The sequence below is a fragment of the Ailuropoda melanoleuca genome, chromosome 9 (genome assembly GCF_002007445.2).
Source record: "Ailuropoda melanoleuca isolate Jingjing chromosome 9, ASM200744v2, whole genome shotgun sequence".
NCBI lineage: Eukaryota > Metazoa > Chordata > Mammalia > Carnivora > Ursidae > Ailuropoda > Ailuropoda melanoleuca.
The window spans coordinates 70,150,120-70,174,287 of record NC_048226.1 but is presented as its reverse complement, the minus strand read 5'-3'; the positions used below and the strand labels follow the sequence as shown (position 1 = coordinate 70,174,287).

At 45.5% G+C, this 24,168-nt stretch overlaps 1 long non-coding RNA gene across 1 annotated transcript in view; it reads right to left on the bottom strand.

Annotated features, from left to right (window-relative positions):
* LOC117803784 overlaps window positions 1-24,168 on the bottom strand; it is an 86,144-nt gene that overhangs the window by 41,294 nt on the left and 20,682 nt on the right. The window contains exon 3 of the long non-coding RNA XR_004627869.1: window positions 6,847-7,009. This is a non-coding gene — a long non-coding RNA (uncharacterized LOC117803784). The remainder of the gene's footprint in view (window positions 1-6,846; window positions 7,010-24,168) is intronic.

The window sequence follows — 24,168 nt, the reverse complement described above, 5'->3', positions numbered from 1 at the left end:
CATGTTTGCCCCTGATATTTTCTTGTGTGTTTATTTGTTAATGTGTTCGTTTTCTGCCTCGCTTTCTGCAGAGTGTGAATTCTACCTTGTCTGTCATTATTGCAGTATCCTAGCACTGGGGAGAACGCCTGGTGAAGAGCAGATGCTGAGTGTTTGTTGAATGAATGAATGAGCGGATTGATGGATAGCTCAACTCTGTTTATGATGTAGTTCTGCCTGATGATGAAAGCAGCAAAACAGTTTTGTAACGGAAGCAACGGTGAATGGGATTCCATGAATGCTTTTTAAAATAATTAACTTTGGAATCCATCCGTGACATTTCTTTTGGAGGTTTAAGGAGTTAGGAATCTTAGGTGGGTCCTAATAAGTCTGTTCTGATCTTCTGGAGAAACCATGGCCACCAGCTAGTGGTCCCCCATTTTGTGAATTAAAGTAGAAGGTAAAATTGAGGTAAGGAAAACGACAAAGTGCACCATATTCACACTGAATATGAAAGAGGCCATACAGTTCCAGTTATTACAAGGATAATACAATTGCTGCATGGATTTGGTGTCAGACAGACCTGCGTTCTAATCCCACAGCTAACTCTTACTAGCTGTGTGTTGTTGGCTCTGCCACTTTGAGCTGGGTGACGCTGGGCAAGTCACTGAATCTCTCTTTGCTTCAATTTCCACATTTTCAAAATGGGAATAATAACAGTACTTACATTATAGGGTGAGGACAAAATCAGTCAACATACAGCAACGACTTAGAAAAGCATCTGGCACATGCGCTCTGATAAAGCACAACACAAGCATGAGGTACTATTACAGTTAGGGTTGTGTTTGTTGGTTGATAAAAGAAACTTGAACAAGATACAAGTTTATTTCTCTCTCGTATATGTTAGAGCTAGGCAGCCCGGGGCAGATGTGGCAGTTCCACAATCATCAAGGACCAAAATTCTTCCTTCTTTCTCCACTACCACCTAATACATAATTTATAGCCTCAAAGTACAAGATGGCTACTGAGGCTCCTATCACCACGTCTGCATTCCAGGCATCAGGAAGGAGGGATGAAGAAGGACCTCATGGCAGAGTCAATACCTTTTAAAGAACCTTCCCAGAGGACCCACGCAGTACTCTCATTTGCATCTCACTGGCCAGAACCAGATAACATCTCATTGGCCATAACCAGCTAGGCCACACCTAGCTGGAAGGGGCACTGGAAAAAACAGGTTTTTTTCTTTTTCTTTAAAATTTTTTTTATTATATTATGTTAGTCACCATACAGTACATCCCCGGTTTCCGATGTAAAGTTCGATGATTCATTAGTTGCGGAAAATACAGTTTTTTTCATTGGGTGCCATTACCACCCCAAATAAAATTGCCCTTATGTTTCTAAAGAAGGGGAGAATGGATATTGCACCTTGTGCAAGTTATTTCACTTCCCCCCGGTTTTAGTTTTTTTCATTTGTGCAATGGGAACAATCGTACATACCTCCTACAGCTAACTGGAAGGTTACATCAAATAAATGTGCCCAGCACATACTAAATAAACCTTAGCTGTATCATAAGGACAAAATGTATGTCTGAAATACTTTCAAAAATAAGCTAGACAAAGCCAAAAGGAACCAAAAGTAGAAAAAATATCCCTGCGAATAAAGTACTGATTAACTCCAGAAAGAAACCTACTCTGTCCACAGGTTTCCTCCACCTTTTCATTACTTTGGCCCTCTTTATATCAACTGGTTTTCAGCTGACAAAGTTCCAGCTTTAAATATCACATCACCCTGCCACGCTCCTAACAAAGGGCCACTGTCTGGGTGGGGCCATCTCAAACTCACTGTTTTGAATCTTTCTAGTCGCGCCCACCACCCAGCTTCTGTCCAACTGTGTCCAGGGTTCTAGACCAATGGCTTAGGAACCTGCCTGATCCTAAGGCTCATTCACCTGGAGAGGTTTGTAAAAATACAGACCCCAGTCCCCGACACAGGAATCAACCCGAAAAGCTTCTACATCTGCTTCAGCTGTGTCAAACGGACTCTGGGTTTTTGGACTAAATGACTCACCAGCTTGAACGTTTACATAACACAGATGAATGTACTTTGAAACACAAACATTGATTGAATGCTATGAGGGCCCGGCATTGTTCTAAGCATGTTACATGGGCTAACTCATTTAGGCACTATGATTCCCCTTTAGACAGATCAGGAAACTGAGGCACTGAGAGGATAAGCAAGTTGCTCAAGGTCACGCAGCTAATAAATGGGGAAACTGGGAGCTGGCACTCAGCCCAGACAGTCTGGCTTCTGAAAGTCTGTACGCTTAGCCCCTATTCTCTACCACCCTCTGATCTATATAGAAGAGTCAGGGCACTCCAGTACAAACTATAAAAAATCTGAACAGACTTCCTCCTAGCATCGATCAAATAAATTGCAAAATATTCTTATTCGTGATTGTTTATCTTCCCAAGCATGCTGTGGCACAGGTAAGTGTGTTATAAAAGTATTTCAAGGCAAGTATCAAAAATGATGTTGAAACTATATATTTTTATGTGAGCATATGTTCACAATGACGTTCTTCATGTAAAGAAATGCATCTGCGCACACGTATACACACACACATCCTGTATAGGCCTACAGAAGATCTGGGGGGAATGTAGCAACGCATTGACAGTTAATTCTGTGTGGTGTGTATTTATCTGAAATACACACTTGAATTTTGCCAAATAAAAAATTCTTAAATTTTAAAAATAAGGCATTTTACATGTTTTGCAGCAAAGACAGTATCAAACAGCGGCTATATCCTGTTTTCTTGGAGAGTCTTACAAGCCCTTCATTTGAAATTCCTCCTGTAAGGCCCTTCAAAAAGAAATCTGATGGAAAGTTTGGATTACAGGTATGTTTGCCTGGTGGCCGAGCGCTTGGTTTTAGAGTCTAACGGATTTAGGTTTATACCGTAGCTGTGACATAGATGTCAGACAGGTCGCTGAATGGCCCAGCCTCACGCATGCTCGGTGTAAAGGTCCGGGGCTGATGCCCTTCGCAGGGCTGAACACACATGTACAGTTGCTCAATACAAGGCAACGACCATGGTGAGCAAGAAGTTATCATCATCACAACATAATTCAGAAGCCACTAAATGCCAGTCACCAAACCAGCACCTTCTGACTAATAATAAGGATTATAAATAATTTATTAATTAGAATTAAGCATCTACTCTTTCGAAGAGGTTTGAGGGATGGAAAAGGTCAGGCTGCCTTTGGGGATCCAGCCGAGGTCAGTTTAAGTACTGTTTTGAGTTCAGTGCATGTCTGTTCCTTGGAACGGGCAATCACCCTAAGCCCTGGCCTCCCAGCTTCCTAACGAAAGTGGAAACATTTTCCAAAACATGTATTTGTGTGAGTCACACCCTCATGTGCCTTTCTGCTGTGTCTGCAGCCTGGCTGTTTCCATCCTACCCACGGCCATCCCCACCCCTTCTGCTCTAATAGCAGCTGTTAAGGCCTTGCTCTCCTCTGTTCTGGACCCCCCCTCCCCCACTGCAGAAATTGTGGTCTCGAGGGTTACCAGTGACATTCTTCTTGACACATCCAGAGTTCAGCCTTATCTTCCTGGACCTTGCTCTATTAATCATCGCTCTCTCCATGTCTCCAGGCACCTTTCTTTCAGTTTATAAATGTTCTCCAAGCTCCAGCAGCCTTAAAAAATAATAAAAATTAATATCCTTGGCCTCAGGTCATTCTCTGGCAACTGCCACATTTTTGGAATTTCAGCTTCTTCGTGGCCAAGAGTTTAGACTCTGGAAACTTTAGCTCCCAGTTCTGCCATTTGTAACTGTAGGACCTTTTGCTTTGCCTCCCTGGGCCTCAGTTTCCCCCTCTGTAAACCAGGGATATAGGTGCTCTCTACTTCTCAGGTGGTTGTGAGAATGAACGCAACAGCACAGAACCTCATCATACAGAAGGTGGTCAATGTTTACTATTATCTGAGTCCTACACTCTCCCTTTCATTCTTCAATGTACCAGAACCTGGCTCAGGCCTCACCACTCCTGAGATACTTCTCTGAAAAGGTCACCTGTGACCTAGTACTTGTTAGTCAATGGCCCTCTGTTGCATTTGACATTACTGGTTATTTCCTCCTTCCTGAAACTCTCTATTCCCTCATCTCTTGCCACATCCTGCTGCGCACGCACGTCATCATGCCCTAAACATGAGTGAATACACACACACACACACACACACACTTACCTTCAAGCTTCTGCTCTTGTGAAACTGTACCACCTCCCTCTCCACGGAAGGCTCCTCCGGAGTCCAGGCCTCGCCTCCAGTGCCCGAGCCCTCACTCTCTAGAGCTCCTTCCCTCGTGCCTTCCTCAGGTTAACTTCCACTTATCCTTCAAGACTCCTCTCAGACCTCGCTTCCCCGGGAATGCCTCCTGAACACTCTTTTCCCACCAAAGCCGGGTTAGGTGCCCCTTCCTGCTGCTTACGTATCACTCGTGCACGTCTCACGCTGTGTTATCATTTTGTTTCCCCGAATGACTGTGAGCTATCTGGTAAACTATCAGAATCACTTCTGACTCCTCTCTTAGTTTCTAGCACTTGATAGGGTGTGAGATACATAGTAGGAACTCAGTGTTCATGGAATTAAATAATCAACTAACGAATGTCAACACCCAGCTATATCCCCTGAGTCTTAGGTAGTACATGCGGAACAACCAGATCTGCCAGGGGTCAAGGGTTTAGAAGAAGTCAGAGGCAAGGGAAAGAATAGGCTGGGGGTGTCTGCTGGCTCAGCTGGTAGAGCATGCAACTCTTGATCTTGGGATTGTAGGTTCGAGTCCTGTGTTGGGTGTAGAGATTACTTTAAAATAAAAAAGAATTTTGGGGCACCTAGGTGGCTCAGTCGTTAAGCATCTGCCTTCAGCTCAGGGCATGATCCTGGCGTTCTGGGATCGAGCCCCGCATCAGGCTCCTCGGTTGGGAGCCTGCTTCTTCCTCTCCCACTCCCCCTGCTTGTGTTCCCTCTCTCGCTGGCTGTCTCTCTGTCAAATAAATAAAATCTTTAAAACAATAAAAATTTAAAAAATAAATAAAATAAAAAAGAATTTAAAAAAGAATGCATAAGGCATGACAACGTGTGGTAAGGAAGTTGGCAGAGATGGGCAGTTTGGCAGGAGTAGGAGGCACTGTCATGTAGATAAACTCTCAAAATGGAGAGGCAGCACCCTTCAGAAAGCTGACTTCCCCTTCCTTTAAGCTCTTAGGTTCTCACAGAAAATTGCCAGCTAAAAGGAATGCAGAAGAAATGTAAAGAAAAGTATATTCCCTTTCTTTCTTGCTTCTTTCCAAACAAGCACAGTTAAAACAATAATGCTTGAAAACTTCTGGATACATGCTATTTGTTTCTTCCAGATACATGCTATTTGTTTTTAAGGCTAGAAAGAAAGAAATGCAAGAAAGAAAAATTTGTGTTCAAAAACTTGGGAGACATTCACAACATTCTCTGCAAGCTGATATACATTCCCACAGGCACAGTTTATTATCTGCTTGTGGGCATCTCCTTTGCGAGCCAACTGTTACACCATCAAGCACAGAACCTAAAGAACTCAGGATATTTAGTATCTTTGTTACTAATGATTTTCCTCTGACATTAAGGCAGATTCACCATTAAGAGAGATTCACCATTCCTAGAACTAGTCATCAGCTAGACGCGTTGGGCATTAATGCTAACAATTAAGTTTTTAAAAATCAAAACTTCCATCTTTTTTAACAGTGCATTCACACGGCTCAGAATTCAAGAGATGCAAAAGAGTATACAACAAAAAATTTTTCTTCTACTCTGTCCAGTTAGAGTTCTGGTTAGACAAAAGAATATATAAACATGTACATTTTCTCCCTGCGGTCTGCTTTTTGCTATATCCTGCTATACACTGGATCTTGCACTTCGCTTTTTTCGCCTAACAATCTATTTGGGGAGTGTTCTACAAAACTACATGAAGGAACTTTCTCATTTTATTGGTTACATGATATAGATACCCTATGATTTGTTTAACTATTTCCCTGCTCATGGATATATAGGTTGCTTCCAACATTTTGCTGAAATGAATAACCTTTACATACATCATTTTGCACGTGTGCCCAGGTATCAGTAGCATAAATTCCTAGAAGTGGATTAGCTGAGCCAATGGGTATGTTCATGTGTAATTTTGTTAGCTATTGCCAATATTCTCTCCAGGGAGGTGGTTGTACCACTTCACCCTCCCGCCAGCCTTTTTATATCTCCACTGATGGTGTTAGGTGACTTTCTAGGCTTTGCCAATTTGGAAGGTAATGAATGACATCTCCACGTACCTCTAGCTTGCATTTTTCTTAATTTGAGCATGGCTGTACTTTTTCTTACTTTTACATTTTTTTTTCTTCCCTTCCTTCCTTCCTTTCTTCTTCTTTTTTTTTAAGTTCTCAGTGCTATTCATATTTTTTCCCTCTTGGTATAAAACAATAACAACAACAATAGTAATAGCTAACACTTATGGGGTGGTTTACCATCTGCCTAAAACATTATAGGCATCTCATTTACATCTCTCAACAGTTCTGTTATAGATATTACTCTCCCCAATTCACAATGGGAAACTGAGGTATAGAGAGTGGAAGTAGCTTGCTCAGGGCCTCAGAGCAATATATGGCAGTGCCAGGGTTTGAACCCAGGCTTCCCTAACCAGAAAGTCCATGTTCACGGAAACGAGTCAACTTTACTGACTACTCAACAACCACACCACAAAAATAGAGGCCCTCAGGCGTCAACTCCCAGATTCCCTCCCTGAAATTCCACAAAAGTAGCCGGCTAATGTTCTCTCATGCTCTTACCTCCTTTTGAGGTTACTGTCTTCTCAGATTCTAGCCTCCTTTCGAGATGTGCTCCCCAGGGACCGCACTATCACATGGACCCAGGGCTCCCAGAAATGCAGCCACGTGAGAGGAGTAATTGAGCATCTGAGTGGACATCGGCTCACAGAGAGCAGCCGCAGGCCTAAAGTAAGGAAGAAGTAAAGTTCATTTGACAAACATTTATTGAACATCTATTATGTGCCAGGCACTCGGACATGGCAATGAACAAGACAAACCAGGTTCCTGTTCTCATAAAACTTGTATTACATTGGGCAATAAATAAACAAGAAAAAATTGGTAGTAATAAGTACTATGCAGAGGGTTAAAACCTTGTAATTCGGTAAAGCAGGGCTTCTTTGGGTTGGTTAGTTGGTGCAGGCCTCTCTAAAGGGGGGAGTAGGTAAATGACATGAGGGAAGCAGCTATTTAGTTCAGGGAAGAGCACTGCAGGCAGAGGAACAGCCACTGCAAAGGTCCCAAGTCAGGAACAGGCTGAAGCTGAGTAGATCTGCTGAAGGGAGAGGCCAGTGCACCTGGAGCCCAGGGAAAGGGAACAGGGAGCTTCTGTGAGAGAGGTGGCCAAAATTTGCCTCAGGGCTCTGAGAAGCAGGAAAGAGAACCTGAGTTATGCTACGTGCAGGGGAGGCTATGAAGTCTTAAACTGCTGTGGGGGGTATGGGAGCATGTGTATGGGTGACATAATCGGATTTAATTGTTTTTAGAAACAATCACTTTGGCTGCTAGGACAGCAGATAACAGTGAGGCAAGGGAGAAAATATGGAGACCAGATGGAGGCTATCGAAGTGGCTTGAACTGGTGGAGAACATGAAGTCTTGGGCCACAGTAGTGCTTCTCAAGCTTTAAGGCTTCAGAATCCTCTGAGGGAGCCCAACCCCAATGTTTTGGATTCTGGAGAGGACTCGAAGATTTCTGCATTTCTAACCAATGCCCAGGTGGTGCCGATGCTGCTGGTCTGCAAATCACCTGGTGAGCGGCATTGGACTGGAGAGAGGAGACGTGGACAGATATCAGAGTACTTTGGAAGTAGAATCCACAGGACTGAGTAAGGGACTACAGGAAAGAGGAGAATCAAGGATGACTTTGGGGTTTTGGTTAAGCAACCGAGGAACCAATACCATGGGCATATGTTGAGAGTGGAGAATGAGAGCAGGAGCAGAGAGTGGTGGATAAAATCCAGAGTGCTGTTGTTGGCATGTGGAAATATCAGTCAGAAGGTGGTGAGTTCTGGTGTTGGGGTGAGAGGGCAGGCCTGGGATGTGATTTAAAGTGACAGCATGGGAGGAGGTGGCCCAGGGACAGTGTATACTAGGGGAGGAGAAGGAGCGGAGGACAGAGCCCTGGGCATCCAGCATGTAGCGTCAGGAAAAGCAGGGCAAGCAGTGGGCAGGCCACGCAGCTGGAAGCAAGGTGCAGGGTGAGAGACCCAGACTGCAGAGGAAAGAACCCCTCTGGGAAAGAAAAAGAAGAACCAGTGAAAGTGAGGAAAGGATGCCATGAGAATCTTCAGCTGTAACCGCAGCTAGGTTCTTCATGCATCATGATCGACCATCAACTCCAAATGCTTGTCTTCTGGGAAAGCAAAGAAGGTGGAAACCCCAGCTATTACAACTCCCTCTCCAGCCGGCCTCAAGTCCTGGAGTGCTGGCAGCATTTGAGGAGAGGAAGAAATAGACTGAATTCTAGGAGCTGGGCCTACCTAGAAAAGAGACTAGGGATTCAGAAATGACTATGGATGCCTTCTCAGATGGAAGGCCTATACCATTCTGGAAACTTCTTCACTTTCACCTCGAAGAACAAGCATCCCTCACCCGGTGTTAGTGAGTGCTGGGCCTCTGAGCTGAACCCTGGCTCCACGGAGGTCTCCTCCCTCGTCTGCATTTTTGATGGCTTCCTCTAGCCTGGCTCCTTCCCCTCAGACTACAATAATGCCACTCCAACCTAAAAGAAAGCTCTGTTTCTCCACCCTTCCTCCCCTGCAGCTACTGCTTTCATTGCTTTTACCCCAAACTTCCTACACCAATGCTCATGCTTCCTCGCTTTCTTTCTCGTCTGCACCCCCTGGAATTTGGCTTCTGTCCCTGCCACTGTCTCCAAAGCCACAGCCACCTCCTAACTATCAAACACAGGGCCTGCTCCTCTAGGTCCTTGGCTCAGCAGTGTCTGTGCTGCATTTACACAATGATCACCCCCTCCTTCTGGAAACTCTTGCCTCTACCATTCCACGCAAATGCCTTCCTTTCCCTTGCTGTGGCCTTGGGGTCCAGGAACCTCTGAGGTCCACCACTGGTAGTCTGGTCTCCTTCTCTGCCCTCTCCTAGATGATCTCAGCCTTACCCTTCCACAATCACTTGGCCAGAAACTAATGGCTGGTGACACTGGTATTTGCGGCTGCCTGTTTGATATTTCCATGTTCCACAGGCATGTCAGAGAAATCCAAAGCAAAACCTAGAGCCACAGTTTGCACTTAAGAAAGGTATATTAAGTCCATATTTGCTGAATGAACTGGTATTTTTTCTGGCTCATGCCAATCTCCTACATATGAAGGAAAAGGCAATAAGCAATAAACAGAACACAAACACTTCTTCCCCTTCTGTCTGTGTTAATGGAGTGACCTCACACCCTCCTTTCTCACTACATCTCATTGGTCACCCAACCTTGTAGATTCTATCTCACAAAATGTTTCTGGAATCTTCCTGTTTTATCCTTTACTGTTCCTACTTCAGGGGATCTGTGAACTCCGTTAAATTATACCCAAAATATTGTGTGTAGGAAGATGATTCATCCATTCTCAAGGAAGTCCGATTCAAAAAAGGTAAGGAAATACTAGCTGGATGGTAGTTAATAGTTATTCAACACTTACTATGTGCTAAGCACTTTAACATACACAAGTCATTAATATTCAAAACTAACCCATAAGTATGAGTATCACCTCCATTTTAGAGATGATGGTTAAGTAAATTCCCCAAGTCAACAAGCCCTTGGAGTCTGGACTTATACCCAACTAGATCTACTCTTTACCACCTCCCTGGTTTACAGGACTAATCCAGACCAGGTAGTTCTGGCAAACAAGGCCCTCCTCCACCTACCTAATCAAATGCATCCCTCCTCCCACATCCATGCTCTAGCCACCCACTTCTCTCCATTTTCTGAGGTCACATAGTCCATGCCTCTGTCTCCCACACATGCTGTGACCACTCCCTAGAACGTCCTCCCTACACTTCTCTGCCAGGCAGAATCCTACTCACACTTCAGGACTCAGCAAAGACGTCCCCTCTGATTCTCTGAATCTTTCTCTTCCCTACCCCCCTTCCACGGAAGACATTGATTATGGCACTTTTAGCATCAGATGATAGACAGTGGTGTTCTTGTCTCTCCTCTGAGAGGTGGAATTCCTTGAGAGAAGCAATTGCGTCTTGTTCCTCTGTGGCATCCCAACATTTCACAGCACCCTGGCCCACAGGATGGGCTCAAGAATATTTGTTGAAAATAATCTAATTTAATTGTATGAGGACCCAGGTTTGATCCCTAGCACCTCCACACACAAGAAAGAAAGAAAGAAAGAAAGAAAGAAAGAAAGAAAGAAAGAAAGAAAGAAAGAAAGAGAGAAAGAAAAGAATATGATTTAAGTGTGCTTTCTACTTACTAGGGAGTACCCATGTTCTAAAGTAGGAAGACCAGGGCTTTGTCTTGTGAGAATGACGTTTAGGATGTTCTTATGCTGCCAAGATGTCCCTGCCGATCTCAGAGAGTTATTGTTAAGATCAGATGAAATAATTATTTAAAAGCCCTCTGCATTGTTAAACACACTGTGAAAAAGAAGGCCCGAGTGTTAACTAACTCTCTGCTCACGTCCAGGGGCTAACAGGCCATTATGAATGTCAGGAAATGTAGGTTTAACAGCCACCAGCTACATGCCTTAAAAAAAGTGTCTGTCACTGCATTGGCATCTCCTGCTCTGAAACAAACAATTTCCTCATTGCTATGGCATTCTGCACAGCTGAAAGAGCCACACCAGGAATGCTCCATTGAATTAATACTTACTTAAAATTGGCTTTGTAAAACACGTCTCAAGTGTCCTGAGAGATTCAGACAAAGTTGCTTTTACCGGGGGTGAGAAAACAGGCATCAGGAGTGCAGTTAGACATACATGCGACATTATGAAGCTTTCTGATTTCGATAGTATCCTACTAAGGTAACCCTAAAATAGAGCACTTGGGAATACTGGTCTTCTGATGAAAAGTACAGAATTGTGGCAAATTCATGAGGTTTGACATATCTTAATTTTGAGTGTTCTCACACTAAGTATTTTTAAAAATTGCCCTAGCTTGCCCCACTTGCTAATGAAAGATTGGGTATTTTCATTTGTGGCAAGTGATTTCTAAGCCCAATCCTACAGTTTGGTGACAGAGAAAATCATTAAACTGATGATGGCATAATATACCAAGCATCACAGAGTGTGAGGCATTTGGCAAATGCCAAGAAAGAAAGAGAGAGAGAGGAAGGAAGGAAGGAAAAAAGGANAGGAAGGAAGGAAGGAAGGAAGGAAGGAAGGAAGGAAGGAAGGAAGGAAGGAAACTAACAACGTAAAGTCTATAAGGACAGAGTGAGAGGAAACATTACCTGACTCCCCTTCAAAGGACAACCATATTGAAAAACTTTTTCACTGCGAGAGTTATAAGCTGTATCATGTGTGCACACCCACACTTGTACATCCTCATGTGCACATACACAAAGCAGAATATTAAAACAAAGTCTCATACTGTAGAGAAGGATCAGAAAGACCAAAACCAACTCCTAACCCTCATTTAAGTTTTCTTAGACAACAGTATGATGAGCATAATGGTTAAGAGCTCTGGCTTGGAAGTCAAACTGCTGGGTTTAAATCCCAGTTCTATTTCTGACTGTGGTAGAGATCACTATTTGTCCTCCAGTACCCATTTCCCCCTTTCCCCTGAATTTTAACTGGACGTGCGACCTTCAAGAATAAATACTACATTTCCTAGGGTGCTTTGCAACTAGGCACGGTCATGTGACCACATTCTGGCCAATGGGATCTGAACACAACCTCAGGCCACGCCCTTGAAGGGGCGGGCTGGATCTCCTCTTCCTTTCTTGCTCTGTTGGAAATACGGAAGAGATGTTGCTCCATCCTTGACAAAGGAATCCCGTACCCCTAAGGAAGGCAGAGCGACATGAAAGAACCATGCCGCCCGGACAAGGTCGGGCTGCCTTCTCAGCCCTGGACTGCTCATCACGAGACTAACATAAGTGAGAATTAAGCTTCTATCTTGTCTAAGCCATTGTTACTTTGGGCCTTGTTAGCAGCCAAACTGACATCCTCATAGAGTAACTGATGAAAAGCAAGTTACTTAACCTCTACCAGCCTTGGTTTTCTCATCTGTCAATTGTGGAAAATACAGTAACAGTAAAAACAGCAGCAGTAATACATAATACCTTTCTCCTAGAGATAGGGCATGTAAAATGGTGAGACCCATTTCTGGCACCTAGTAAGTACTTACAAGTGTTAGCTATCAGTAATATTGAGGTTGAGTCATTGAATGCCAGTTACATACGTGGCATGACAGTAGCCTCTGGGAGTTCTAAGTTCCTGCTCTACATAGCCGTCCTCTTCTCACTGCCATTTAAATATCTGTGTAAAATTACTAAACACTCTTACAATGATATTTGGCGGGTATCGAGTTATATCCCGTGAGCATCATATAGTGTATTGTCTCGCACATCCTGTATAAATAAATTCCAGAATATTATTTTCTTAGTTAGGAAAGTCTGGGAGAAGCTTAAAGTTAACCATGAAAGAAAACACAAAATTCAGGGATGGGCAGCTTTGAAACCCCACTAAAGCCAGGATTTATGTTTGCAGTAGGAGGCTGAGAGGTCACAGGGATAAAATCAACATGTTCAGAACTGATTTCCCCTCCCTGATCCTCCCCAAACTCAGTCCTCCTCCTTTATTATCACAAACTTACCCACTTCACACTCTGAAAAGAGCTCAGCCCCAAGCATGTGAAATCAAAAACCTCTCATGTCCCTAAGACCTTGGGGCTGAGCTGCTTTTGGGTGTGAAGTGAGGTGGTGCTCCTCTCAAGTGGTGCTCCTCCCAAAGGCACCCAGGTTTGCAAACAGCAAGAACTTTCTAGAAGGAAACAGAACTATAGCCTCTTCTTTATTTGGGGGAGAGGGGCAAAGGGAGAGGAAGAATCTTAAGCAGGCCCCATGCCCAGCAAAGAGCCAAGAGCCAGACACTTAACTGACTGAGCCACCAGGTGCCCACCGGCCTCTTCTTTTACTTTCAAAGTTAATGTAATATCCCTGCTGGACTCAGGGTGCAGCCCAAGGTGGCTTGGGTGGAGGTCGGCTGGCAGGAAAGAACAGCCAGCAATGCCCCTGAGAAGGCTCAGGGTCAGAGTGGGGATCTCTTCTGGAATGCTAACTGTGGGAGCAGTGCCCAGAGCTGGTCCCCTGTGGTCTAGCCACTTGACCTCACAGGTGGGCCTAGGGAAAATGGCTAATGGTCACTGAGAATATGGGTCCCCTTGGATGTGGAGCAGTCATATCTAAGCATAACACAGGGGTCCTCTCTCCGCAGCCTGAGACCAGGGGCCTCAGGGAAGCCTGTGCTTTCCACTGTGCTCAGGGTCTCACCTGGACTGCCGGGTGCTGACCAGCACACATGCCTCAATTACGGCAGTAGCTCCAGGAATGGATGGGGCCTCCTGATGAGATAAGGCCTCACCCTGCTGGATGCCTTTCTGCATTGGGGCTCTTATACCTTACGGTGCTGCAGAGGAGAAGCACTTATCAGTAGACATAATGATAGCCAGGACTGACTCCTCAAGACTGAATGAGCTCCCTTAGGATTCCTAAACTTATTCTAAGAAGGAACCTCAAGAAAGAAAAGAAATAAAAGGAAGAAGGAAAGAAAGTATCATCCTATTTTCTTGGGTATACATTTAAAAATATCTCTGGAAGGATACATAAGGAATGAGAAACAGTGGTTACCTTTTGTGGGCTGGGGGTAGAATTGAGTGGATGGGGAACAGGTGAGACTTCACTGTCTTCTTACACTTTCCTGATTTTTGAAGTGTCTGTGAAACTGGGTCAAAAAAATAGAGGGACACCTGGGTGGCTCGGTTGTTAAGCGTCTGCCTTCAGCTCAGGTCATGATCCCAGGGGGATCGAGCCCCGCATCAGGCTCCCTGCTCAGCGGGAAGCCTGCTTCTTCCTCTCCCACTCCCCCTGCTTCTGTTCCCTCTCTCGCTGTCTCTCTCTCTCTGTCAAATGAATAAATAAAATTATTCTTAAAAAATAAAAATAAAATATAATAAAGTAGAATAAATTAAAAGCAGTAAATAAAAACCATGTCTTCAGATAATTTAGGGAGGTTGACCAAGCTCCACCTCAATACAATGTAAGTCCAAGATGCAAAGAAATGTGGCCTCATTTTGGACCTCCATCTATTAAAATAGTTATTATCTTGTCTCTGCTACCTCTGAACTTGCTCTTAAACCTGGGCTTTCTTTATCTCTCACCTTCATTACTCTGACAGCCTTCCAACTGGCCTCCTTGTGCCAAGCTTCTAATCCCTCAAATCCATCCACCGAACTTTAAATTTCTTTTTGGAAATGAAAACCTGATTGCACGCCTCCAGGCTCCCTCCATGCTTAAAGTCCTTTGTAGTTGCCCATTGAGCATATGATAACCTCTAAATTCTTTCTACATCCTTCCGGGATCTTGCCACTCTCCCACTCACCCTGCTCTACCCACGCGTGGCTGCTGGTGGTTTTCTGAACGGCCCATCCTGCCGTGCTTTGTGGCTTTGCATATGCCATTCCTTCACCCTGAACTCCCCCTTCGTGTTCTGTCATTCTGGAAAGCTCCATTCTTCTGTCAGGATTTGGCTCAAATGCCATCTTCTCTGGGACCCACGATGCCCCTTTTCTCACCCCCAACCCCGACCCATCACCCCACACCACTTTGGACACATGCCTATTAACATTTACTTTATTTTATTCGCACTATTTCTACAGTTTTATTAGACTCTCAGCCTCATAAGAGCAGGAGTCATGCCTTATTCATCTTAAATTTTTTTAATTATTGAAAAAAAGTTTACACACAATGTTATATTAGTTTCAGGTGTACAACATAGTGATTTGACAATTCTATACATTACTCAATGCTCACCATGGTAAGTGTAGTTACCATCTGTCACCATACATTATATATGTATTTTAAAGATTTTATTTATTTGTCAAAGAGAGCACAAGCAGGGGGGAGCGGCAGGCAGAGGGAGAAGCAGGCTCCCTGCTGAGCAGGGAGCCCAATGTGGGACTTGATCCCAGGACCCCAGGATCATGACCTGAGCCGAAGGCAGGTGTTCAACTGCCTGAGCCACCCAGGTGTCCCACAACATTATATATTTTTAAAAGATTTTATTTTTAAGTAATCTCTACACCCAACATGGGGCTCAAACGGACAAGTTTGAGAGTTTGAGAGTTGCATGCTCTCCTGACTAAGCTGGCCAGGCGCCCCACCATACAATGTTATTATAATATTATTGACTATATTCCCTATGCTGTACTTTTCTATTCATCTTTATACTTCCAATACATAGAAGAAAATTGGGGTGTAAATGGATGAACGGTTTGCTCCAAATGAAATCCTCAGGATTGGCCACAGAGAACAACTGCTGAAGGTATCCTAAGGTTAAGCTTGCCTTCCAGAATTCTGTAAACTTGGCTCTGTCCCTGTCTAAATAATAATGAAGTTTAAACACTACAATTGGCTCTGTCCCTGTCTAAACAATGGCTGGAGTTTAAATTGTAGCCAGATAAATCCTTAACTTACTTTTTTTTTTTTCCTTAATGATTAAGTACTTGAAGGAGATTGGACTAATACCAAAGAGCCCAGAGTGGTTTTGGAAGTCAGGACGTGTCACATTCCTTAGTAACAGCATACTGATACTGTAGCAACAGGTAGGGTCCAATAGCAACCATGTGTGGACAGATTCATTTGGGGGAACTCCAAGGAGTAGAGTAGGGGTGTTTTTAGTTCTAGCTTAGAGAGCCAAACGTGGTTTTCACATGGTACTCCTCTCTGTAGGGTAGGTGAGGTGAATGTTAATGGAATTATAAACTGCTGGAAGATAAAACCCCACAGAACTTTTTGCATAACACTTTCTTGTGATTTTTTTTTCCCACTCTGGTAAAATATACAGAATTTACCATTGTAACCATTTAGGGAGTAAACTTCAATGGCATTAAGTACATTTACAGTGTTGCAAAGCCACTGTCCATTTCTACAACTTGTTCATTATCCTAAACAGAAGCTTTGTCCCTACTCAATGTCTCCTTCCCCCTCTCCCTCCAGCTCCTGATAACCTCTATTCTACTTCCTCTCTCTGTGAGTTTGCCTCTTCTAGGTGCCTCCTCCAAGTGCAGTCATACAATATGTATCCTTTCGTGTTCAGCTTATTTCACTTAGCATGATACTTTTTTTTAAAAGATTTTATTTATTTATTCATAAGAGACAGAGGGAGAGAGAGGCAGAGGAAGAGAGAGAAGTAGGCACCCCATGGAGCAGGGAGCCCGATGTGGGACTCAATCCCAGGACCCTGGGATCACAACCCAAGCCGAAGGCAGACGATTAACTGACTGAGTCACCCAGGCAGCCCTTAGCATAATAGTTTCAACGTTCATCCGTGTTGTAGCATGTACCAGATCATCATTCCTTTTTATGGCTGAATAATATGTTATTGTATGGCTATACCATATTTTGTTCCTCTAGTCACCCACTGGTAGACATCTGGGTTGTTTCTACCTTTTGGCGATTGTGAATAATGCTGCTATGAACAATGGTGTATAAGTATCTGAGTCCTTGCTGTTCATTCTTTTGGGGTATATACCTAGAAGTGGAAGGTTTTCCATAGCAGCTCCACCAATTTACATGCCCACGAACAATGAGCAAGAGTTCCACTTTCTCTGCACCCTTACCAACATGTGTTTCCCTTTTTTGGGGGGGGGTGTAATAGCCATCCTAATGGGCTTTGTAGTTTCAATTTACATTTCCCCAATGACTAGTGATGATGAGCAGCTTTTTCATGTGCTTACTGGCCATTTGTAGACTTCTTTGGAGAAATGTCTGTTCAAGTCCTTGCTTCACGATTTTTTAAAAAAAGATTTTTATTTACTTGTTTGAGAGAGAGAGAGAGCACAAGTGGGGAGGAAGGGCAGAGGGAGAGGGAGAAGCAGACTCCCCATTAGTGAGCCCGACATACGTGGGACTCGATCCCAGGACCCTGGGATCATGACCTGAGCCGACTGAGCCACCCAGGCACCCTCTTACCTCATGTGTCAATCAGGCTATTTTTTTCTTGTTGAGTTGTAGGAGTTCCTTATATATTCTGGATGTTAATCGCTTATCAGATATATGATTTGCAGAGATAATTTTTAAACCCCATTTCAAAAGAAAGTAGTAATGTTAAAATCAGTAGCCTTCAAAGCGGTGATGCCCAGCCCTCTGAATGCTAAAATGAAAACTATGTTGCCAGCTGGGAGACTCGATCCCTTCCTGTCAGCACCTTAGAAATGGGGACAAGCAACCAACAGCAACAGGTGGCAAGAATGAGGGCCCACTCGGGTCAAGGCAGGAGGGGAAGGATGACCAGAACTCACAGGGTCAAGGGAAAGACCCCAGGGTTGCCCCTCCCCATGTCCCCTGCTGCCTCAAATGTTGACAAAGAAAGCCTCTTCTGATTCCTCCTCCCAGTGCCCACCTGGGGATATCCTGCCCTAACTTCTCCCCTCCAATCCTGTTCCCCAACTGGGAGTCACATGTTATTTTAGGTCAGGCTTTCTTGTCACTTTGTTTCTGGGGCCTCATTCATTTAAGGCTGACAATGCAGCTGATTACAAGATGGCTGAAAGTCCCCATCTCCCCAAAACAGAGCTGTGGTTAAGGGGCATCAGTTGTAGCGCCATGTTTGAGCTCCGTCTTTGAAGCCACTAGCTCCGTTTGAATCCTGGATCCCCTGTTTATGAGCCCTGTGATCTTGGGAAATCACTTCTCTGTGTCTCATTTTTTTCATCTGCCAAAGGGAGATAATAATAGGATCGACATCAGAGGGCTGCAGTGAGGATTAAATGAGATACTTCCTGGAATGTGCTTAGACCAGGGATGGCACGTTGTGAGGGCTTCATAAGCATTAGCTATTATTATCCTCACTGCATCCAAGGTGCCTCTTAAGTTCTGGGATTGGCACGTTCCCGTGAGTGACCCCACACATTGCTCCTCCTCTGATGTTCTCCTGTTTGCCTTTCCCAGATGGCTGAATGCATGTTCTACGAATAGGTAATGATGTGGCCAATGGTGTCCAGCATCATAGTCAATAACATTAGAAACTGAGTCACAGTGCCCAGATACAAAGAGGAGAAGCATTTGTCCCAGAGGAAGGTGAATTACTCAGAGCCACCCTGCAGAGAGCACTGATAACACTCTGTGATATTTTCCTTGACTACCCAAAATACCATGGCATTCCCCTGGGAATGCGATACCATTTCACTGTTAAGGCCGAGCGCCAGTTATGGCAGCAGCAACCCAACCATGGGACGTCCAGGAAGAGACACCTGGCTCAGGCCAAGATCACTACGGCAGAGCAGCTAAGAGTGTGAGGACTAGAGTCTGGAGGCCTCAGTTCCTACCCTGGGTCTGTTACGCATCAGCTGTGTGACATGGGCAAATAGCTTAACCTCTCTGGGCCTCAACTACTATCACCTGTAAAATGGAGATGATAGTACTGCCCACTTTATGCTCTTTTGTGAGGATAAAAAGAACTAATACGTGTATAGGGCTCAGAACAGTGCCTGGCATCTAGTAAGCATTCTCTGAAAAATATATGTAATGCTCTGGATTCATCAACCAGTAAACAAACACACAGTAATGGGTATCAAAGAGAGACAGATGGAGAGGGTGACCCCAGGTCCACCAAGCAGCATGTCAGGCTATGTGGTGAGGGAGACGATAGCTTGGTGCCTTGCCTTGGTGTTGGGACTCATTGGAGTGGCCGCCCTCATTATCACACAGGGACACCTGCAGCCAGTGGGGTGGGGATAGGAAGCTGAGGTGAAGAAGGATGAAGAAGCCTCACTGGGGCTTTTCTGAGGTTGGGTATTGGGAGGTACCCAGGGGAAGGGCATTCATTTAATTCAAAATCTCTTGGAAGAAGCCCAGTTTATACTTGCATATGACTTAAACAACATCAGCTTCATTATTTTTTCCACCAGCCCTTAGCGGTGAGATTACATTAAAACAAATTGAAAACCTTTCCGTGGCTCTCTACACCTCTGCAATTTGCAAAGTGGGCTAGTATCAGGCCAAGGGGGCTTCTAAACAGACATGCTGCGGCTGCCGTGTGTGACCCTACTTGGTGTCCCAGAAACACCTCCACTGGCCCTGAGGTTTCCCAGGAGTAAACTGCCAATTCTCAGGTTTCAAACTCTTCTTTGGTTTGGCATTTTGGCAATGGCTCCCTTCCTGGCTCAACTGGCATTTCCTGGCACCCGCTCTTGCTAAATTCATCTGCCTGAAGCAGGCGTACAGCCCGATGCTGGAAAGTGCAGAATCGGGACCGTTCAAACCTGCTTTCAGTACTTCCTGGCTACACGAGTTACATCTCTTAGAGCCTGAGTTTCCCCATCATCGAGATGGGCATCACCTGCGCCTTCCAGAGCTGCTGTGAGGATTACAGGAGATAAGTGAGCCGTGCCTGGCGCATACCTGGCAGGGCTGGTGCTAGATAACTGGGAGCTATTATTAGCCCGCAGAGGAAAGCGCAGCTAGGCCCTGCAGCTGCTTTTCTGGATCCCCACCCCTGCTCCCTCCTTCTTCCCAGTCTCCAGGTTTAAGGAGTAGGGGTAATTACTCATGTGTTGAAATCTGACTGGGGTGCAGGTATATCCAAAACTACAAACCCAAAAATATATACATAAAAAGAAGTAAAATTACACACCAGTTTGTGACACACTGTTCCAGCTGTCCAGATTGTGGGGCACCACTTGCCCCAGGCAGCTAATTGTGGCTGTCTTGTGAAGTAATTTGAATTGGGGGTGGTAGTGAGGACAGCGCATCAGAGTCCCAGATGCTGGTCTGGGAAAAACTCTGATGGAACCCACCCACAGGAAGGGGGAAGTCAGCCCCTCTCTGTTCTCTGTGTTTTAAATGGATGACAGGCAAGGGCTGGGGACAATAGTGAGAAGCGGGAGGTACTAGGATTTGTTTTTGGCACCGGGGTAACCAGACTCCAAAGTGCTTGTTATACTCACTCTTTTTTTTTTTTTTAAAGATTTTATTTATTTATTTGACAGAGATAGAGACAGCCATCGAGAGAGGGAACACAAGCAGGGGGAGTGGGAGAGGAAGAAGCAGGCTCACAGCGGAGGAGCCTGATGTGGGGCTCGATCCCATAACGCCGGGATCACGCCCAGAGTCGAAGGCAGACGCCTAACCGCTGTGCCACCCAGGCGCCCCATTGTTATACTCACTCTTGTAAAACAAAACAAAACAAACAACGACCAACCTAGGTGTCTTTGGCCAATATTAAGCAGGATATTGTCCTCCCAAGGGAGTTCACAGAAAGTTACTACAACAAGGAGGGCCGGTATGGGTGATCTTTTACAGGCTGGAATGAGCTCGAAATGTCTTCCAGACAGAAACAAAACAAAGAGATCTTGGGTCCTTTGGCTCAAAGAAAAACAGTCTTTATCTCTTCGAGGTCAGCCTCCTCCCTTCTTGTCTAGTTATATTAATATCAAATGAAGGACACAAAAGGGTCAAACGTGCCCATGCTTATCTCTTGGTCAAATCCAGCCTTTCTTTGCTAAAAGCAAGCTTTTAAGACAGGCAGTTCAGGGAACCAGATCATTCTGGAGTTCCCTGGAGCTACTGCCCTTGGGGCCCCAAAGCCCCCAGAGGTCCTTCTTCCTATCAGGAAGTAGTAGGTTCTGTCCTCCTGGCTTCGTGAAAGAAACTTGAAGCAATGTGGCCATAGAGACTCTGTAGCCCTTCTCTGTTTGCCTTTGTGCAGTCCAAACTACAGCTTTCTGATGAATGAAAGGGAAATGGGGGAATTAGGAAAACACAAAGTTCCCTGTGGCATTTCTAAGTGGGGCTGTAATTATACACACACACAGATATGTTATCGGCTCTAAAAACAAAACTTGTGATGTGGGGGGGTAGGGTTGTGCAGATTAACCTTCCCTTAAAAATCTAAGAGAATCCTTGCAATTGATTTCTCTCTTCCTCTCCCTTTCCCCTCATCTTTCCTAGTTCTTTCTTCTCCTCTATAGACATTTCTGGAGGAAGGCACATCAGCCCCATCAGTCCCCTGCAGAGCTTAAAAATGGAAGTTGAGATGGTGGGACGGGCAAGCGGTGCCACAGCTTTCCAATCTTGCACAGAATCCTCTAGCAGCCAAGGCCTCTGAATGGAGCTGTTTCGGAACAGCTAGAGAAGTCTTGAGTCACTGGCTTGTAGATTCTTTTCTTGTCTTTAATCCTCACGCCCACCAACTCTCTGCAGGTCTCTTGGGGTGATCTCAGAAGTGGCCCCCTTGTCCCAGCCCTCTCTGCTCCATCCCTCCCACAGGGGTCTGCAGACCCCCAACTGTCCTGGAGTGCTGACGTGAACACTGGAGTGCCTAAAACCCCGTGGGTAAATATGAGCAGATCAGGTCTCTGGGCCCGCAGCTCTCTAATGACCAGACAACACACATGTGAGCCCCAAAGGACTGGAAAAGGAAACAAAAATCAAAAAAGGAACCCCAGGGTCTCATCTACAAGCTCCCAGGTTCCTTCTTGATGAGGTGGGTGAGCAGGAACTTCTCCCCACAGAAGGGCTGGGCTGCATCAAGGGGCCGCCTACCTTGCGGAGGAGATCCAAGAATCACTTTGGTATGCAGGGAAGCCAGAACTGGAGTCTCCCTGGGGCTTCTCCTGGGCCACAGAGTTTCACCTCAGCTTTGGAATGGGAGGGAGGCACCAGGATGGTAGGAAACCCACCCCCACTCTATCCCACCCCCACCTCTACAGAGCTGCCCCTGCCCAAGAAGAAGCAAGCTTTTCTTCTCTTATATATGGGAGCTTTGGACGGAAGTGGTGTTAGTTGATCTGTTCTCTTTGCTTTTCCGTGTGTGCACAGGAGCCAAGAAAAAATAAAGCCAGGAGGGTTGTTGTTATTGCTATGGAGATTTTTTTTTTAACAGTTAAAGTTATGGAAGAATCTCCAAACTTTTCTTCACTTAGAGGGGTAAATAGAACCCTCAATCCTTTAAGGAGTCCTAGAATACTGTTTAGGGGAGGAGAGAATCCCCACTGATCCCACAGGGTTTTTGATCTTGGCTGCCCGGCCCCTCCACACATACCGAACAGACAACTCATCCTAACCCAAGAAGGTGCAAGTCCTGTGAAGTTCATGCAGAAAGCTGTCTGAAGGATGCTGAGAAGAGACAGAGCAGCAGGGCTGCAGAGAAGCCGTGACGAGTCACACCAACAGTAGCTCACACTGTTTGGCGTGGAGGCACCATGCCCATGCTATAAACTGATTATCCCACTTGAGGATCACAACACTGAAGGAAGGAGGCACCACGTTTAGCCCATGTTACAATTCAGGAATCAGTGTTAGAGGCCCAACACTCAGTTCCTGGAGTCACACGGCGAGGTTCAAATCCTCACTCCACCGCTACCTGGCCATGTGACCTTAAGCAAACTCCCCAACTATCCCATGCCTCAGTTTCCTCATCTGTCAAATGGGGACAGTAATAGTGCCTGGAGTTGCTGTGAAGAGTGAGAAGAGACACCAAGTGATGAGAACAGTGCCATGCATGTAGTGAATTACATTTTGTCACTGTGACCTTGTCCATCCAGCCCAGAGGCCATAGAGCCAAGATAAGATGGGAGGATTAGATCCAAGTTATCTGGCCACCAGGGCCTCTGGCTCCAGGTTGTGCGGGTAGCTTCTAGGAAACAAGAAGCAGGGGGCTGCTGACAAAGCCCTGGGGCCTGGCCTTGCCTCTCCTGCTTTAGGTGTCTCTGGCTCACTGGGGTCTGAGTTTTCTCTTTCACACGCAGGCTAACGCACAGCACAAACAGCCTCGGACACCTCCAGCAGCAGCGAATCACAAACAGACCAGACCTCGAGGTCCCTTCTGTTCCTGCCATGGCCAGCTGGTGACGCAAAACCCTGCCCCGAGAACCGATTCTGGGAGGCCTTTGCTGTACCTTTCAGCCCTGATGTCCTGCCAAGCACTGTGCTCGAGGCGGCCGCATTCTCCAGCCCTGGCCTCCTGGGCACTGCTCTTTTCCATGAACAATTCAATGAGCTCTTTCTTCAGCCGAGCCATGCATCAGCAAGGCCCGACGTGGGTCTGGCTCACCACCGCCAATCAGTGGGATTGCTGGATTCCAATTACCAGTGGCGGGGGGCGGGGGCAGGGGGGCTCCCTGCTGGGGGCTGCTCTTTCTTGGGTATTCCCCTGGCTGGTACCCTCACCCTGGTAACTATTCCCCAGGGACTTCTGTGATTTTTGCTAAAGCAATCACGCCCTACCCCCACACCACAGTCAGGCAGTGCCTCCCTGAGCTCAGGGAAATAGACCCAAAACTTGGGCCCATATTATTGCTTAGTGGACAGGCTCAAGGAACATGTAGGAACTACCATCCCAAATATCTTCCCCACTAATCAACCTTCCAGCCTGAGATCCTCTTCATTACAGGCATTCTTTTAGGTTGCATTTAACCTAAACCTGTGTTCCAGGTTGCTACACACACCCAGTTTATACCTGTTATCCCAGCATAACTGCTAACAGGGTCCCTTTCATTCTCAAAAGTGTCTTGGTTTGGGCATAAACTACCTGATCATCCTAGTTGCAGTACACGTTATCTCTGGGAGACTCCCATTAAGACATACAGGGTCCCTGGGCACTTGTATTCGCTAATCCAAGGTACAGAAGAGTCCTTATGGGACTTCAGGGTATTACTCTAGGTATGTTCCTTTGGGGGGGGGCAACAAGGGCTGGGGAAAAGAGGATGAAAGAGGGGAGAGACTTTAAATTCAACTGGGCTTAAAAAAGGACCTGAGGCTCCCATCCTCACCTTCCCTGCCAGCCCCAGTCTGGTCGGGTGCCACCCTCCGAGTTTCCTGACCTTCCCTGGGTTGACTCCAGAATGCAACTGTCTGTTGATCTGCCCCATTCTCCACCAGACCATCAAT